We start from the raw sequence: 19,455 nt of genomic DNA on the forward strand, positions 1-19,455 counted from the left end.
GTGAGGCTGCATGATTAGTCTGAACATGAGCTAATCGGTAGTATTTTAGCGTCAGCGGCACGTTTTGGCCCGACCCAGCCCGGCCAGACACGCATTTGGCCAATTTAGTTTATTGCGATCCCTTTACCTACCTGAAGTTCCATTAAGCAGCGTAACTCCATTAAAAGTCGTGCAGTAGTATTTGTAATGGAATTCGAGCGCAAGTTCTTTGATCGAGCTGCGGGTTTCTGCAGTGTTTTGAGTCACGACGACTTCTCCGCCTTTGACTAATAGAAAACATAAGATTTTCAAATCGTGAAAACGTGCCCGTCGGAACCAGGTCCAAATCTCAGGCGCGCCGCATTGGCATGAAATGAACTGCATGATACTGACGAAGGAGAAAAAGGCAATTGTGCTGACGAGGGTGTGGAGTCGATGTGTTATCGTACTGGCAAAAGCGTGGGGGGCGATACGCCATCGTACTGACGTATCGCCTGACCGTACTGACGTAAGTGTGGGGCCGATGTGTGCTGACCTCAGGCCACCACGCGCGCCCATGCTCAAACTACGGATCTATCCGTTTTGAAAGTTGTTTTGAAGGTGTGTTCCAAATGTCTGTGGGGTTTTGGGCTGAGATAGCCATTTGGAAGGTCATTAAATGCAGTTCACAGTCATGCCCTTTTTAAGGCTTAAACCCCTCTTGTTTCCGGGCTTGATGCCCGCCAGCCTGTGAATACCTTCAAGGTCACCTAGACCGTCATGACACCGTTCAAACGTCGCGCAAATACCGCCACCGCCGCCACCGCCAATAAGGCTTTGCCCTCGCCAATTGTGTTTTGTCATCTTAAGGTCAACCTTGAGGGTGAAAGGCAGGCTTAAATTGAGGAGGAACTCAACATTACCCCAAAAATACCACTGCATTTCGCAATGATGAGCACCAGAATGTTTACCAGAGCAGGAACTGGCGTCCGTGCAAAGGTCCTGAAATCGCAAGGTCTCCTTTCCAGATCAGATTCACGCTCAAAGGATGGAAATTTCCTTTTCACCAAAAAAAACGACCGGTCGTTTTCGTTTTTTTTTGTCGTGTCAAGAATCATGCTATCATGCATTAGTTTACCTGAGAAATACAGCAAAAATCTTGCCGTATTGATGGTCGTGATATCCGCTTTCGTCATACTTGGAAAAACTAACTCAAGGTCATGGTCAAGGTCATGTAAAACATGGTACCCTGGAATGTATTCGTTTATTTTAAAAAATGCAACAAATGCGTGCCATATTGGTGTTTGGGATGTCTGCTGTACCTACGCTCGGAAAACGAGCTCTCCGGGTCAAAGGTCACAAAAGTCGGTACCCAGTCATTGATTCGTTAACTTAGCAAATGCAACAAGTCATGTCATAATGTCATATAGATAGTTGCGACGTCTTTTTTCGTCCCACATAGATAAACTAACTCGAGGTCAAAGTCACAAAACACAGTACCCTGACTTGTTTTGTTTACTTCATAAATACCACAAGTACCTGGTAGATACCACAGATAAGGTGTCATATGCTCAGGATTTCCGCTTGCGTCATGCTTTGAAAAGCTTTCTCCGAAGGTCAGTTCAGGGTCAGAAAAAAATGCGGTACGCAAGCATTTGTTTGACTCTATAAACTCTAACTTAATAAATGCCACAAGAAGGTTGTCATTCCGATAGTCTGTAATGTCCGCTTCCGTCACCTTTAGAAACAAATTTCTCAAGGTCAATGGTTAAGGTCACGAAAAACGCAGCGCCGATGCGTATATTTGCTTACTTAAAGATACCACAAAATGGTGTCATATTGATGCTCGTAATGTCTGCATCAGTCACGCTGTAGTAAACTGACCAGGGAAAAGGTCGGGGTCGCTTAAACGCGATACCACAGCACTTCTTCCTTTTCTTAAAAAATAAAAATCGAGTCATTGATAATCATAATGTCTGCTTTTGGGACACTTGTAAAAACTGACTTGATTTCAAAGGTCAACCTCTCAAAAAACGTGGTGCCCGCAAAATTTTAGTTACTCAATAGATATAAGAAGAGTATTGTATCGATGCTCAAGGTGTCTGCTTTTGTCGTACTTAAAAGAACCATCTCTCAAGGTACTGCCTTTTCTGTGACCTTGGTCTTTTACCTTGGGAGTCGGTTTCTTTAGGTGTATCGAAAGTAGACTCCACAGCCATCAATATGACGTGATTTTTGTGTGTTCAGATAAACGAATGAACTTCATGGTACTGCTCTTTGCTTGACCTTCAACCTTAAGAGTAAGTTTTATTTTAAATGCGAAGAAAGCAGCCTTACAGTCATCGGTATGCCTTGAGAAGGTTTTATTTCTTAAGTAGATGAGTAAGTGCCAGGGTGCGTTTTTGTGCTTTATTGTTGACCTTAACCATTGATCTTCAGAGGTAGTTTTTGCAAGTGTGACGAAAGTGGGCATCGCGAACATCATTATAACACGACTTTTTCTACATTTTTGGGTGACAAAATGTATGACGGGGTGCTTTATTTTGTGACATTGGCATTTGACCTCGAAAGAAGTTTTTCTGGATGCGACGAAAGTGGGCATCACGAGCACCTCTATGATACCTATTTTGTTGCACTTATGGGTAAACGAATACATTTTACTGGCTTTTGTATGGCCTTGGACTTTCACTCCGATTCATTTTTTGCTTGTGTTAGTAAGGTAGATATAATGAGCATAAGTATCATACTCATTTTGTCGGGCTTCTGAATTATAGGAATAAGCGCTTAGTTATCGGTTTGCGGGGGATTTTAAGCTTGATGTTCATTTTTCTTAATTTAACGAAGGTAGGCACCACGAGCTTCACTATGATACACATTTTGTCTTTTGACCATGGGAGAGATTGTGTGCATGTGATGAAAATGGACATCATAATCCTCAATATGGTACCTTTTTTATTAGATCTCTTCCACAAGCGAAAGAATAACAGGATGCCCATGTGTTGACCTTTCGGCGATCTGTAGAGGTCAGATTAAGTGACTTAAAAGAGGAATGCAGATTCGTGAAGAACTCACTGAATTTACATAGGGAAAGCATTTTTTGGAAACCTGAACTCGACAATGGAGTCGAATGCGAAGGCGGCGCTAACTTGACGGACATCGACCCAAGCTCGAGGTAGTCGTCTTTCACGCAGGTTTTGTTTCGCTATCACGGTTAGAGAAATATTCTGCCGAATGGAATGTATAGGGCAGTACTTTGTATAGCGTGTTGTGTTCTGGGGTGTCATGCCTATGACAAGGTGAAAACGGGCTGTTCCGGAAGTATTCTGCTTGGCTGGACTGCATTGCATCTGAGGCGGACATCAATGTTGCATACACTCAAAACGTCCTTGCATTTGGGGGAATCCTTGCCATGCGCACTGTTTTCCGTCAACTTTACTGAAACTTTCAAATATTTTCTGGCAGCTGTTAATGATGTAACGTGATGCTATTGCTCAAGGGATCTTTCCACATTGGGCGGGTTCCACTCGTGCCGTTCAGCCCGTTACGTTTTGCCGTCATCACCCCACTGTTAATCCCCTCGACGTAATCGCCTGGTGATTACCGGCCCGCTCGCGACCCTTTTCAGCACGTAATTACGACCTGCCCTGTTTCGTCGTTAATCCTCGTGCTGTGGTACCGGATGGTCGACCAGTGGTTTAACGATATCTACCCCTCATCAGCGCCTTGAAGGACTTCGTTGTCTAATGTAGCCGAGCGTGTCTTGATACTATTATTCCTTACTATGATTGCCCTTTACTACAATGCAAACAGCGTCTTGTCCGATCAATGTCATCCCAGCGTCATCTTCGATGGGGCTTGATTCAATCACCTGTCCCTGCGCGGGCATCCCACGGCAGTCCATCTATGTTGATGACAAATGCATGTGCTTTCCTTCTGTTTCTACGCCGGTTACCATATGTGGTAAGATCATCAAGTTAGCTTCTCCCCCCCCCCCCCCCCCGCCCTACGCCGCCAGCCACTGCTGGCCGTTTGCGGGTCGGCAATGTGTGTGTGTTGGCTTAGCGGGAGGGTCGGTGATGGTATAGTGGTGGTTAGGACGCTCGGCTCTGTACCTGTCGGCCTTAGGTTCGAGTCCCTGTCACGCCACCAATGCATCCCACATGATTCCCAATGAAGGCATCCGTCCCGTAAGGCCCGTCAGCGATGGAGAGGTTAGATCAGCAAGTGCAATGCGTGTGACCACCTCTATATCGTGTTTGTGAAGCTGGTGGCGAATTATTTTACGTACCAGCATGCCTGTTCTCAGCTTGTCACAAAACAACGTTGCAAAACGTAGAAGTACCCTGTGTCATGTATGCTATACAGCTATGCGATCTTGGGCACTTGTAGATTTACAACACACTATTTCTGACCACGGAAAAGTATTGCGCCATTCACGTAGCCTCGCGCTGGTTCGTACTTAAAGTTGTTTTTTCAATTCCGATGGTGTGTAGATTGGACCCAAATTGACCTCAGCTGACCCCAAGGTCAGCCTTAAATGTATTTTTGTGTCTGGGATAGTTAACAATGTAGCAGAAACTTAATGTTAACAAATAAAAAAGTGTCGTTCTTGCAGACGACCTGTACATCAATGTTGAACGATGACCTGATCTGACCTGACCTGTCTCTTGTGGTTCAATAAATTGTCGGAATGACTCTCCACAGTCTTAACGCTTACCTCTATACCCTCAAGATCTGTCTTGACGTGTTGACATGTGTTTTAACTGCATCCATCAGAACGACCTTTTTACCTTTCGTGACCTCTGACGGCGTCACATGTGACCTAAGATCAAACTTTTGTTGTGTATTCTTCAGGATTTGACGAGACTGAAAAAGATGTCTTGAACGCCGTTACATCTCATCGTTTAGAAGTTATTTGGAGAATGGAGAAGCAGGTTGGGGTACCAGCCCCCCCCCTCCCCTCCCTCATGCTTCGAGTGGGTGTCAATTTCTATATAGCAGAAGTGGCTGGATGTAAGTAAGGATGTAAGAAATTTGTTTCAAGTGTAATATTTATTTTCAGATGGATTTGAAGTGGGCCGATCCTGGCTGTAGTGCAATGCCAGGCCAACCCGCGGCAGGGCAGGAGCAAGCTCCAGAAACCCCGCCAAAGTTCAAAAATCAGTTTAATATTCTGGTCCCCATGTAGGGGACGTATCAGATATTAAGCTGATAAGAACAGATTTTTTATTCAAAAAAAGACATGTTTCATAACAAGACAAAGAAAGAGATAAGCGGATGCCGCTCCACGATGTGGAGGACATTTACACGCGACACGGTTGTTTGATAAAATTCAAAAAATGGCATTAAATAACGGCACAAACAATGTGAGCAAGCGCCAGGTCGCGCACCGAACAGGGCGTGCTGGTGGCGCCACCTTACGTTACTACAATAGCTGAGCAGTGGTGGCGCCACCAGCTGCGCCGCAGATGGCGCTGCAAACAACTTTTGGCGCGACGCAGCGCGCTATGGCAGGGGTGGGGCGGGGGGACGGCTTCCCTCCCGAAGGTGGGGGAGGGGGGGGGGCAGGCCGCCGGTGGGGATCGTTCCCGACACACGTGGTGCTCCGGGGACTGGGGGGGGGGGGGGACGGGGCGTCAGGCGGCCGCGCTGGACGCACCCGCGCGGAGGCGGCGGCCCGGGTGTGCGGCCGCCGTGCCGCGCCGAGACGCCGCGCCGGGCCGAAACAGTACGCTGCTGGCGGCGGCAAGATGGCGGCGACGACCCTGACGTCACCGCGGCCGGGTGAACCGGCCGCGGATCACTCGTACTGGCGGCGCCCGGACAGATGTTCAATGTAGATGTCGCGGGACCACCTCAGGGTGTCGCTCACCATGAGCCGCCGCATCAGCATGGCGTATTTCCGGCTGACGCGGAGCCGGCGCAGCGAGGCCTCGTTGCCCCGCCACCAGGTGCCTAGGGGGCCGACGATCAGCGCCACCACACTGGCCGTCTTGCCCTGCCCGCGCAGCTCGTGCACGAGCGGGGTATACTTGCGGACCTTGGCGTCGCTGGCAGCGCGAAGTGCGTCTGGCCCGTTCTCAAACGCCACGGTGACGTCGGCCAGGATGACCTCGTCACCGCGGGTTACCACCAGGTCGGGGCGCAGGGTGGAGGCGCACCCCGGCACCCGCCGGTTGATCTGCGTCACCACGCCATCCCGCTGCACCGCCTTGTGAAGGCGGCTCAGGATGGCGTTGTGACGGCGCTGGAAGGCGGCGCTGTGCGGCATGCAGTGGCACAGCACATGGGGCAGCGTCTCGCGCGCATACCCGCACCGCCGGCAGCGCTCGTCGCCTCGCACACGGCTGCGACGGACGCCGTTTAGAGGCACCAGTCCCAGCCGCGCGCGGTGCACAAAGCGCCACTCGGCGAAGCGAGTGAAGCTGCCACTGTACATGTAGTGGCTGCTCACGCGCTGGTCGCCGACCGTCTGCATCACTTTGCCCTGGTGAGGCAGGCGATACAAACGCTCGGCGGCCGCCTGGCGGACCGCCTCTCGCAGGAGGGCAGCCGCCTGGCGACGCGGCACCACGTCGTCGCCGACCGCAAGCCGCAGCTCGCCGTCCACCGCGCGCCAGGCAACCGGGATGGTTTTGGCCAGCGCTTTGGTGGCGACGCGCGTCCGTGAGAAGCGCGTCGAAACGTCGCCACCGTCCCTCAACTCCCTACCATTCAGGTAGTCTGCGAGCTGTGCCGGGGTAGGCTCAGCCAGGAGGCGCTTGCGCACAGACTCCTGAAGCTGAGAGGCAGCAGTCTCGCGGACGAGTTCGTCCGGGGAGGTGAGGAGCTGCCATGTAGACGCCAGGAGGAGGATGTCGGCCTCGGAGGCGAGCTCGGTGAGACCAACACAGCCGCGCGAGGTGCTGGCGTGCAGGTACTCCTGGCACGCGCGAGAGGGCAGTTGGAGTGCCCCCTTGACCCTCCAGCGCAGCTCGGCGTCGAACCGGCGCAGAGCCTGTTTTGGGAGCAGACCCAGCCGGAGGCAGTGGGTCAGCCGTGGCAGGATGAACGCGCGTAGCGCGTCCAGTCTCTGCCACGGGGCCAGCGCGCTGTCCAGGACGAGGCGGGCGGCCTGCTCCGCCTCGGCCAGCACCTGTAATGGCGGGCACGACAGCCTGGTGTGTCCCACAGGCCGGCCCAGGTAGCGGTACGAGCACCGCTCGCCGATCACGGGGATCGGCTGACCCATGAGCCGCACCTGCGGCGACGGGCCGCCGACCGACAGCAGCCCGGACTTGCGCGCGTTGGGCGCCAGTCCACACCAGCTGCACACCTCCTCCAGTGTGGTGAGCGCGGTGTCCAGCGCCTCCGCGTCGCGGCAGAGCAGCGCGAGGTCGTCGGCGAAAGCGAGCGTCGTGACGCCGTCGGCGGCGTCGAGCGCCCGGACTAGAGGCTCCATGCCCAGGTTGAACAAGATGCCGCTCAGCGGGCAGCCCTGCCGCACGCCGCGCGTGACGGGTGCGGGCTCAGACGTGCCCTGGGCTGTCGTGTACGTGGTCGTGCTGCCGTCGTACAGGTCCTCCAGGGTGAACAGCACCTCCCCGGGTAGACCGAGGCGGGCGAGAACACTCCACAAGTACCTGTGCGGCAGGCTCCCGAATGCATTCGCCAGATCGATGAAGCAAACGTGGAGCTGGCCGCCGGGCTGTCGCCGCTGGGCGGTGATCGCGCTCTGGAGGATGAAGTTGTGCTCCAACACTCCGTCATAGCTGCGGAAGCCTTTCTGTTGGCATGACAGAAGGTTCTCGGTCTCCGCCCAGCGGGACAGCCGGTCGGCCCACAGGCCGGCGTACACTTTGGCAATAGTGTTCATTAGGGCGATGGGGCGCCAGTTCGAGGGCTCGCGCACGTCCCCGCCCTTATGAAGGAGGATCGTGCTGCTCTCCTTCCACGCGGCCGGTACCCGCCTGTGCCGCGCGCACAGGTTGAATGCGCGCGTCAGCAGGAGGGCACCCGGGTCGAGGGCCCGCCACGCAACATAGCGCAGGCCGTCAGCGCCAGGCGCTGTGCTGGCGGCGGACATACGGCGCCACACCTCGTCTGTCTCGAAGTACCGGAAGAGCTCGGCTGTGGGCAGAGCTTCCACCGGCTCCTCGACACATTCGGGGTGGGCCTCCCACTCGAACGGGTCGGCAGCGCGGTTGGGGGGCGCAAAATGCTCCCGAATGACGGCGGGCTGAAGTGGGCACGACGGGCTCTCCTCCGCCAAGACATCGCGCATCGCCTTGCCGCGGTTGGCGCGGTAAAGGCGCTGGAGCCGACTCGCCTCGGTCGGCTCGTGTCGGGGCGGCCGGTACGTCGTGCGGCGGTCCGGCTGTTGGGCTGGTGGAGGGGCCGGGTCGCCGTTCTGGGAGGGAGGGGGACCGCCCGCCGCTGGGCGGTCCGGCCGGCCGCGGGGAGGGGGAGGGGGCGCACCGCCAGCTGTGCCCGGGCGGCCGTTGAGAGGCGGAACGACTGCCGGCCGCCCGGGCGGCCCGTGTGGGACGGCGGCACCGGGCTGTCCCCGGCGCCGCGCGGTGGCCTGGCCTCGTCGCTGGTGGTACGCCTCATTGCGACGAGAGGCGTCGGTCACCATACGCTGGAGGAGCGCCTCGCACGGCTCCCAGTCGTCCTCGGGTTCGTCGAGGAGCCGCTGCAGGCGGGGTATGAACTCTGCCTGCAGCTCGGTGAGCTCGGGTTCCGGCGCTGCTGCGTCCCGCGGCCGATCGGCCTGCCCGCCCGGTCCTGGCGCCGGCTCGTCCGGGGGGCCACCGCCTCCACCCCCGCCCCCGCCACCACCACCGCGGCCACCCCCGCCGCCGCCGCCACCGCGGCCCGGGCGGCCCGCCCCACGCCGCGCGCCGCGACCCCCGCCCCGCGCGGGCCGTCCGTCACCCTGCACCTCGCTCGAGACGGCGGGGCGCCGGTGCGGGGTCGGCGCGCGCGGGCGGGATAGCCGCGGCGGGGGTGGCGGGGGCGGCACCCGCCGGGCCGGCGGCACCGGCCGCAGCAGGGGGCGCCGGGCGATGGGCGGGGTTGCGGGGGCCGGCGGCATTGTCCCGGTCGGGCCGGCGGCGGTCTCCGGGCACAGGTCGGTGGGGTCCGCCGGAAGCGGGGCCGGGCGTCGGGTGACGGGGAGGGCGACCTGCGTGGGTGGTGGGTGGTGGGTGGGGGGGCCCAGGGGTGCCCGGGGTCACAATGGGGTCGCTCTCCCGGGGGTCGACGGAGCGCCCCGGACGGACGCCAACGGCCGCCGCGGCGCACGTGGCCGGCGGCCGGCCCCCTCGCCTGCCTGGCGGGCGGGCCGGCCGCTGATTAATGGCCGCCTGGGGGAGGGGGCCGGGTCGGATGGCCGGGCCGGGCGTCCCACGCCGCTCCCGTCCGACGGCGCAACGGTCGCCGGATGGCGGCGGGGCGCCGGTCGGCTCGGGTCCGGTCGGCCCGGCGCCGGGTGGGGGGGTGGGGCGGGGTGGATGCGTCGCCGGCCGATGAGTCAGGCGACGTCGAGCCACCGTCGCGGAGAAGTCGGCGGCGAGCGGTGCGCCGCCGGCGGCGGCGGCGGCCGCCCGAGGCAACCCGAGGACCCCGGCGAAGAGCTGAGGGGCAACGGCAGGCCTATCCGCGACGCGGAAGGCGTCGGCGGCAAGGAGGGGGGGCGGGGGGAAGCCGGGGGGCACAGGGGGCACACAGGGTGGCGTGGGTGACACTGGGGGTGGGGGGGGCACTGGGGGCGACGACAGGCGAGCGGCGGGGTGACGTCAGTGGCGGTGCCGGCGGCGGGGGGAAGCCGGGGGGCACGCGGGGACCACGGTGGGCGCACCCCGGCGAGGCCTCTCCTCCGCTTCCAGCGCCAGCCGCCGCTTGCGGGGCGCCGCACACTCCGTCGTCGCGAACCGTACCGTCACTTGCGACACTTGGCCCCGACCGCACTGGGCCCCGCTGCGGTGGGTGCCCTCGCTGGGCCGGCGCGGGGACGGGAACGGGCGACCCCGCGCATACACATGCGCGCACGGGCGGCAGCGGCGCGGGTGGCGGCACGGGCGGCCACCGTGAAAGCGCTGTCGAGGGGGACGGCGCCGCCGGTGGTGGCGTCGCCCAAGGTGGCGGGCCGCCGGGAGACGCCAGCGGGAGCGACAGCGACACCGGGCTCGGCGCCGGGGACGCCGGCGGGCCCGATGCACGCTGCTGCTCGACCGGTGAGCAGTCTCCCCGCACGGGGGACGCCACCTCGGGGGACGGACCGTAGCGCGGCGGCGACATGTGCGGCGGCGTGGGAGGGGACGGCCGGCTCGGGCCTGCCGCCCCAGCGCGCGCAGGGGGCACTGGGGCACTCACTGGCGACGGGGCAGGTGATGTGGCGTCTGGCGTCGTCGGTGAGGTCCTCCGCGGCGGGCGGCCTGCCAGGTGGAGGCCGGCTCGTTGAACGGCGTTGCCCAGCCGGGCCAGCGGTGATGGGCGGCGTGGTGTCCCCGCTGGTGGCGGCTCCGGCGTCGCTGACGGCGGCCGCCGGCCGGTGAGGAGGCCGGCGACTCGCTCGAGCCGCTCGCCGAGCCAGGACCGCGGTGAGTCCGGGGGCGAGCCGGCGGCGGCAGGTGGCCGCTGCGGCAACGCTCCCGGTGGGGTCCCGGCTGGCGGTAGCCCGAGGTCGACGGCCCGGGCCGGCTCGGTGTCGGGCCGACGCGGGCAGCGGGCTCGGTGGTTGAGCAGCCCGCGCCGCGTCGTGAAAGTAGCCCGGCACCACGGACAGCCGTGCGGCAGTTCGCCGCCGGCCGCCCGCCGGGCCCGGACCGGCACCGTGCAGCGATGCCGGGAAGGCCGCGCGGTGAGCTGTTGCCGGCACCCGGCGCAGACCCACGGCGTGTTGGAAACGGAGATGCCGTGGCCCGCGCGCAGGTGTCGGCGAAGGCTGGCGCGCTGGGTCGCCATGGAGGCGGCGGCGTACGACGCCCGGCATCCCTCCACGGGGCAGGCGATGACAGCCGGAAGCGGGTACGGGAGGGAGAGGACCCTGCCGTCCAGTTCCGGCTGCCGCCCCGGGACGGGAGACGCCGGGCGGCTGAGCTGGCTTGAGACGGGCAGCGCCATCTCCCGGACGGGGTGAGGCGCCGCCTAGCGGGCCACCGGCGAGGCACGGAAAGCGCGGGGAGTTCCCGCGCCAAAACCACGGCAGCCACCAACTCCTATTTAGGGCAGGAACACGAGGCTCCCGACCTAAACAGGGGAAGGGCGGAAGGCCGGGAGTCGGCGCGTGCACTTACCTCGCGTCCCGTGCTCGCCGGCAACCCGTCCGAGGACTTGCTCGTAGCCGCCTTGAGTGGTTCAGCTGCTGGCCGCCAGGCGTCACCACCGGGAGTCGTTGGCCGCGCGGATGGAGAATTTACAGAATTTAAACCTGAAAAACCTTTGGCTAAGATCAAAAATTAAGCTGATAAGAACAGATATTTTATTCAAAAAAGGACATGTTTCATAACAAGACAAAGAAAGAGATAAGCGGATGCCGCTCCACGATGTGGAGGACATTTACACGCGACACGGTTGTTTGATAAAATTCAAGAAATGACATTAAATAACGGCACAAACAATGTGAACAAGCGCCAGGTCGCGCACCGAACAGGGCGTGCTGGTGGCGCCACCTTACGTTACTACAATAGCTGAGCAGTGGTGGCGCCACCAGCTGCGCCGCAGATGGCGCTGCAAACAACTTTTGGCGCGACGCAGCGCGCTATGGCATGGGTGGGGCGGGGGCCGGCTTCCCTCCCGAAGGTGGGGGGGGGGGGGGGGCAGGCCGCCGGTGGGGATCGTTCCCGACACACGTGGTGCTCCGGGGACTGGGGGGGGGGGACGGGGCGTCAGGCGGCCGCGCTGGACGCACCCGCGCGGAGGCGGCGGCCCGGGTGTGCGGCCGCCGTGCCGCGCCGAGACGCCGCGCCAGGCCGAAACAGTACGCTGCTGGCGGCGGCAAGATGGCGGCGACGACCCTGACGTCACCGCGGCCGGGTGAACCGGCCGCGGATCACTCGTACTGGCGGCGCCCGGACAGATGTTCAATGTAGATGTCGCGGGACCACCTCAGGGTGTCGCTCACCATGAGCCGCCGCATCAGCATGGCGTATTTCCGGCTGACGCGGAGCCGGCGCAGCGAGGCCTCGTTGCCCCGCCACCAGGTGCCCAGGGGGCCGACGATCAGCGCCACCACACTGGCCGTCTTGCCCTGCCCGCGCAGCTCGTGCACGAGCGGGGTGTACTTGCGGACCTTGGCGTCGCTGGCAGCGCGAAGTGCGTCTGGCCCGTTCTCAAACGCCACGGTGACGTCGGCCAGGATGACCTCGTCACCGCGGGTTACCACCAGGTCGGGGCGCAGGGTGGAGGCGCACCCCGGCACCCGCCGGTTGATCTGCGTCACCACGCCATCCCGCTGCACCGCCTTGTGAAGGCGGCTCAGGATGGCGTTGTGACGGCGCTGGAAGGCGGCGCTGTGCGGCATGCAGTGGCACAGCACATGGGGCAGCGTCTCGCGCGCATACCCGCACCGCCGGCAGCGCTCGTCGCCTCGCACACGGCTGCGACGGACGCCGTTTAGAGGCACCAGTCCCAGCCGCGCGCGGTGCACAAAGCGCCACTCGGCGAAGCGAGTGAAGCTGCCACTGTACATGTAGTGGCTGCTCACGCGCTGGTCGCCGACCGTCTGCATCACTTTGCCCTGGTGAGGCAGGCGATACAAACGCTCGGCGGCCGCCTGGCGGACCGCCTCTCGCAGGAGGGCAGCCGCCTGGCGACGCGGCACCACGTCGTCGCCGACCGCAAGCCGCAGCTCGCCGTCCACCGCGCGCCAGGCAACCGGGATGGTTTTGGCCAGCGCTTTGGTGGCGACGCGCGTCCGTGAGAAGCGCGTCGATACGTCGCCACCGTCCCTCAACTCCCTACCATTCAGGTAGTCGGCGAGCTGTGCCGGGGTAGGCTCAGCCAGGAGGCGCTTGCGCACAGACTCCTGCAGCTGAGAGGCAGCAGTCTCGCGGACGAGTTCGTCCGGGGAGGTGAGGAGCTGCCATGTAGACGCCAGGAGGAGGATGTCGGCCTCGGAGGCGAGCTCGGTGAGACCAACACAGCCGCGCGAGGTGCTGGCGTGCAGGTACTCCTGGCACGCGCGAGAGGGCAGTTGGAGTGCCCCCTTGACCCTCCAGCGCAGCTCGGCGTCGAACCGGCGCAGAGCCTGTTTTGGGAGCAGACCCAGCCGGAGGCAGTGGGTCAGCCGTGGCAGGATGAACGCGCGTAGCGCGTCCAGTTTCTGCCACGGGGCCAGCGCGCTGTCCAGGACGAGGCGGGCGGCCTGCTCCGCCTCGGCCAGCACCTGTAATGGCGGGCACGACAGCCTGGTGTGTCCCACAGGCCGGCCCAGGTAGCGGTACGAGCACCGCTCGCCGATCACGGGGATCGGCTGACCCATGAGCCGCACCTGCGGCGACGGGCTGCCGACCGACAGCAGCCCGGACTTGCGCGCGTTGGGCGCCAGTCCACACCAGCTGCACACCTCCTCCAGTGTGGTGAGCGCGGTGTCCAGCGCCTCCGCGTCGCGGCAGAGCAGCGCGAGGTCGTCGGCGAAAGCGAGCGTCGTGACGCCGTCGGCGGCGTCGAGCGCCCGGACTAGAGGCTCCATGCCCAGGTTGAACAAGATGCCGCTCAGCGGGCAGCCCTGCCGCACGCCGCGCGTGACGGGTGCGGGCTCAGACGTGCCCTGGGCTGTCGTGTACGTGGTCGTGCTGCCGTCGTACAGGTCCTCCAGGGTGAACAGCACCTCCCCGGGTAGACCGAGGCGGGCGAGAACACTCCACAAGTACCTGTGCGGCAGGCTCCCGAATGCGTTCGCCAGGTCGATGAAGCAAACGTGAAGCTGGCCGCCCGGCTGTCGCCGCTGGGCGGTGATCGCGCTCTGGAGGATGAAGTTGTGCTCCAACACTCCGTCATAGCTGCGGAAGCCTTTCTGTTGGCATGACAGAAGGTTCTCGGTCTCCGCCCAGCGGGACAGCCGGTCGGCCCACAGGCCGGCGTACACTTTGGCAATAGTGTTCATTAGGGCGATGGGGCGCCAGTTCGAGGGCTCGCGCACGTCCCCGCCCTTATGAAGGAGGATCGTGCTGCTCTCCTTCCACGCGGCCGGTACCCGCCTGTGCCGCGCGCACAGGTTGAATGCGCGCGTCAGCAGGAGGGCACCCGGGTCGAGGGCCCGCCACGCAACATAGCGCAGGCCGTCAGCGCCAGGCGCTGTGCTGGCGGCGGACATGCGGCGCCACACCTCGTCTGCCTCGAAGTACCGGAAGAGCTCGGCTGTGGGCAGAGCTTCCACCGGCTCCTCGACACATTCGGGGTGGGCCTCCCACTCGAACGGGTCGGCAGCGCGGTTGGGGGGCGCAAAATGCTCCCGAATGACGGCGGGCTGAAGTGGGCACGACGGGCTCTCCTCCGCCAAGACATCGCGCATCGCCTTGCCGCGGTTGGCACGGTAGAGGCGCTGGAGCCGACTCGCCTCGGCCGGCTCGTGTCGGGGCGGCCGGTACGTCGTGCGGCGGTCTGGCTGTTGGGCTGGTGGAGGGGCCGGGTCGCCGTTCTGGGGGGGAGGGGGACCGCCCGCCGCTGGACGGTCCGGCCGGCCGCGGGGAGGGGGAGGGGGCGCACCGCCAGCTGTGCCCGGGCGGCCGTTGAGAGGCGGAACGACTGCCGGCCGCCCGGGCGGCCCGTGTGGGGCGGCGGCACCGGGCTGTCCCCGGCGCCGCGCGGTGGCCTGGCCTCGTCGCTGGTGGTACGCCTCATTGCGACGAGAGGCGTCGGTCACCATACGCTGGAGGAGCGCCTCGCACGGCTCCCAGTCGTCCTCGGGTTCGTCGAGGAGCCGCTGCAGGCGAGGTATGAACTCCGCCTGCAGCTCGGTGAGCTCGGGTTCCGGCGCTGCTGCGTCCCGCGGCCGATCGGCCTGCCCGCCCGGTCCTGGCGCCGGCTCGTCCGGGGGGCCACCGCCTCCACCCCCGCCCCCGCCACCACCACCGCGGCGACCCCCGCCGCCGCCGCCACCGCGGCCCGGGCGGCCCGCCCCACGCCGCGCGCCGCGACCCCCGCCCCGCGCGGGGCCGCCCGTCACCTGCACCTCGCTCGAGACGGCGGGGCGCCGGTGCGGGGTCGGCGCGCGCGGGCGGGATAGCCGCGGCGGGGGTGGCGGGGGCGGCACCCGCCGGGCCGGCGGCACCGGCCGCAGCAGGGGGCGCCGGGCGATGGGCGGGGTTGCGGGGGGGCCGGCGGCATTGTTCCCGGTCGGGCCGGCGGCGGTCTCCGGGCACAGGTCGGTGGGGTCCGCCGGAAGCGGGGCCGGGCGTCGGGTGACGGGGAGGGCGACCTGCGTGGGTGGTGGGTGGTGGGTGGGAGGGCCCAGGGGTGCCCGGGGCCACAATGGGGTCGCTCTCCCGGGGGTCGACGGTACGCCTCGGACGGCCGCCAACGGCCGCCGCGGCGCACGTGGCCGGCGGCCGGCCCCCTCGCCTGCCTGGCGGGCGGGCCGGCCGCTGATTAATGGCCGCCTGGGGGAGGGGGCCGGGTCGGATGGCCGGGCCGGGCGTCCCACGCCGCTCCCGTCCGACGGCGCAACGGCCGCCGGATGGCGGCGGGGCGCCGGTCGGCTCGGGTCCGGTCGGCCTGGCGCCGGGTGGGGGGTGGGGCGGGGTGGATGCGTCGCCGGACGATGAGTCAGGCGACGTCGAGCCACCGTCGCGGAGAAGTCGGCGGCGAGCGGTGCGCCGCCGGCGGCGGCGGCGGCCGCCCGAGGCACCCGAGGACCCCGGCGAAGAGCTGAGGGGCAACGGCAGGCCTATCCGCGACGCGGAAGGCGTCGGCGGCAAGGAGGGGGGCGGGGGGAAGCCGGGGGGCACAGGGGGCACACAGGGCGGCGTGGGTGACACTGGGGGTGGGGGGGCACTGGGGGCGACGACAGGCGAGCGGCGGGGTGACGTCAGTTGTGGTGCCGGCGGCGGGGGGAAGCCGGGGGGCACGCGGGGACCACGGTGGGCGCACCCCGGCGAGGCCTCTCCTCCGCTTCCAGCGCCAGCCGCCGCTTGCGGGGCGCCGCACACTCCATCGTCGCGAACCGTACCGTCACTTGCGACACTTGGCCCCGACCGCACTGGGCCCCGCTGCGGTGGGTGCCCTCGCTGGGCCGGCGCGGGGACGGGAACGGGCGACCCCGCGCATACACATGCGCGCACGGGCGGCAGCGGCGCGGGTGGCGGCACGGGCGGCCACCGTGAAAGCGCTGTCGAGGGGGACGGCGCCGCCGGTGGTGGCGTCGCCCAAGGTGGCGGGCCGCCGGGAGACGCCAGCGGGAGCGACAGCGACACCGGGCTCGGCGCCGGGGACGCCGGCGGGCCCGATGCACGCTGCTGCTCGACCGGTGAGCAGTCTCCCCGCACGGGGGACGCCACCTCGGGGGACGGACCGTAGCGCGGCGGCGACATGTGCGGCGGCGTGGGAGGGGACGGCCGGCTCGGGCCTGCCGCCCCAGCGCGCGCAGGGGGCACTGGGGCACTCACTGGCGACGGGGCAGGTGATGTGGCGTCTGGCGTCGTCGGTGAGGTCCTCCGCGGCGGGCGGCCTGCCAGGTGGAGGCCGGCTCGTTGAACGGCGTTGCCCAGCCGGGCCAGCGGTGATGGGCGGCGTGGTGTCCCCGCTGGTGGCGGCTCCGGCGTCGCTGACGGCGGCCGCCGGCCGGTGAGGAGGCCGGCGACTCGCTCGAGCCGCTCACCGAGCCAGGACCGCGGTGAGTCCGGGGGCGAGCCGGCGGCGGCAGGTGGCCGCTGCGGCAACGCTCCCGGTGGGGTCCCGGCTGGCGGTAGCCCGAGGTCGACGGCCCGGGCCGGCTCGGTGTCGGGCCGACGCGGGCAGCGGGCTCGGTGGTTGAGCAGCCCGCGCCGCGTCGTGAAGGTAGCCCGGCACCACGGACAGCCGTGCGGCAGTTCGCCGCCGGCCGCCCGCCGGGCCCGGACCGGCACCGTGCAGCGATGCCGGGAAGGCCGCGCGGTGAGCTGTTGCCGGCACCCGGCGCAGACCCACGGCGTGTTGGTAACGGAGATGCCGTGGCCCGCGCGCAGGTGTCGGCGAAGGCTGGCGCGCTGGGTCGCCATGGAGGCGGCGGCGTACGACGCCCGGCATCCCTCCACGGGGCAGGCGATGACAGCCGGAAGCGGGTACGGGAGGGAGAGGACCCTGCCGTCCAGTTCCGGCTGCCGCCCCGGGGCGGGAGACGCCGGGCGGCTGAGCTGGCTTGAGACGGGCAGCGCCATCTCCCGGACGGGGTGAGGCGCCGCCTAGCGGGCCACCGGCGAGGCACGGAAAGCGCGGGGAGTTCCCGCGCCAAAACCACGGCAGCCACCAACTCCTATTTAGGGCAGGAACACGAGGCTCCCGACCTAAACAGGGGAAGGGCGGAAGGCCGGAAGTCGGCGCGTGCACTTACCTCGCGTCCCGTGCTCACCGGCGACCCGTCCGATGACTTGCTCGTAGCCGCCGCCCGTCGCTGGCCTTGAGTGGTTCAGCTGCTGGCCGCCAGGCGTCACCACCGGGAGTTGTTGGCCGCGCGAATGGAGAATTTACAGAATTTAAACCTGAAAAACCTTTGGCTAAGATCAAAAAATTAAGCTGATAAGAACAGATACTACACTTTGATCTTAGCCAAAAGGCCGAGAAGCGATAACAAATCAAAAATTTTTGATACATTTAAGTTCATTCAGACACACCCAACATGCGAGATCTGAAAATTTGAAAATGATGTGGGAGCAAATGCATTCGGTCATCAAAGTGGGCGGAGAGCCAGGCTGTCGTAACGCAGATTTTCTCTCCGTTTCGACACAGGTCCATAAAAATATATTGAAGCATGTGGGCATATAATCAAAATTATCGGGTCTGGGGTGGTCGACGGCCGCGCCGTGTCCGGAGCCCTGGGACAGGCGCCTCGCACACCGACCGTACGGCGGTGGACAGGCGCGGCCGACCACCGACGCCCTCCCCGCCTACGCATGCTCTCTGACGGCTCTCCGGGACGGGCTGCACCTCCCCCGACACCTCCCCTTCTCGGCTATCACCTGAAGAACGGCTTTTGATCTGCTTGGTACGAGCTCCTCGGTATCGACGAGCAAAGCCACCGCTGTCCGCCGTCGTCCTCGTCCCGTAAGGTCGTCCGGCGAGCGGTGCGAGCTTCGCCAACTCGGCGGTAGATGTCGCGGTGAGCGGCTGCGCCACTGCCGCTGGCGGCGGTGACGTCAGTCGGGCACGCGGCGCCGCTCGATACACACCTGTCTCTGCGGCGAGCAGCCGGCCGCCGCCGACAGCCGCGCCGACGTGGCGCCAAGGACAACCGGCGCCGCTGGCCACAGCGGCGGCTCTCTCTGAGCGGACGGGGACGACACGGCGAGCGGCGCGGACCGCTGGGGAAGGAGCGCAGGCGCGGCGGAGACCCACATGCAACCACGAAAACATGCCGACGAGGCGACTACCCGTGCTGGCAGACGCAACATGGCGTCCGAGTGTTTGCCGTGGCGCCTGAGTTCGCTCTCGTCGATTCCGGCGACTGCAGAGGCTCGCCTGGCGATGCCGGCCTGCTCGCTGGCGTGCGCGCTGCTCCGTTGCGGGTGCTACACGGAGGGGAGCGGAGCCCCGTCTCACTACAAACCTGCCCGTGTGGCCGTGGGGCAGCGCAGGAAGGTCGGCCGCCTCAACCACAGCGACCTGGGTCGTTGGCTGATGGCACGTGGGCGCCGCCCCAGCGCGAATTCACAAGCGTAGCCGATCCATTCACATCCATGCTCCATGGTGCATCCGGTGCGATGCGTATGGAATAAAAGGGAGGCTCAGGCTTGCCTCGTTCCGCATGTAGTTCTCAGAGTTGTACGGGCCGATAGACTTCCACCGCCAGCGCCTCCACGCGGGCGCGACGGTGGCGCCTCCCAGCTCCTCCGCACGCTTCCGTGTGCCTCTCCCCGTGCCATCCCATCAGCAGCTCTTGCCAGGCTTGCGCCAGCGATGCAGCATTGGCCGCGTGTTGACCTGCGCCGCCCTGCTTCCTTTCGCAGCGGTGTACGCCTTAAGTCGCGGCCCTCCCTGATGTTCCCGTGTGCTAGCAATGCTGCAGGCACCACCAGCCTATCCCGGGTGGCGAGAGGGGCCGGCCATCTCGGGCGGTAGGCAGCGCCGACCTATCGCGGGGTGCGAACGGTGCAGGCCTATCGCGGGTGGCAGGCAGCGCCGGCCTACCTCGGACGGCAGGCAGCGCCAGCCTATCTCGGACGGCAGGCAGCGCTAGGCTATCGCGGACGGCAGGCAGCGCCTGCCTATCTCGGGCGGCAGGCAGCGCCAGCCTATCTCGGACGGCAGGCAGCGCCAGCCTATCTCGGACGGCAGGCAGCGCTAGGCTATCGCGGACGGCAGGCAGCGCCGGCCTATCTC

General features: G+C 64.6%; 1 protein-coding gene and 2 pseudogenes across 1 annotated transcript in view; 1 reads left to right on the plus strand and 2 right to left on the minus strand.

The window, feature by feature from the left end:
- Positions 1-19,455, plus strand: part of LOC119100546 (DNA (cytosine-5)-methyltransferase 1) — a 43,262-nt gene that overhangs the window by 7,562 nt on the left and 16,245 nt on the right. The window lies entirely within an intron of this gene.
- On the minus strand, positions 5,027-5,202 carry LOC119101863 (uncharacterized; annotated as a pseudogene).
- LOC119101865 (uncharacterized) lies at positions 17,598-17,705 on the minus strand (annotated as a pseudogene).

The sequence above is a fragment of the Pollicipes pollicipes genome, unplaced genomic scaffold (genome assembly GCF_011947565.3).
Source record: "Pollicipes pollicipes isolate AB1234 unplaced genomic scaffold, Ppol_2.1 Scaffold_4881;HRSCAF=5763_pilon_pilon_pilon, whole genome shotgun sequence".
In the NCBI taxonomy this organism is placed as follows: domain Eukaryota; kingdom Metazoa; phylum Arthropoda; class Thecostraca; order Pollicipedomorpha; family Pollicipedidae; genus Pollicipes; species Pollicipes pollicipes.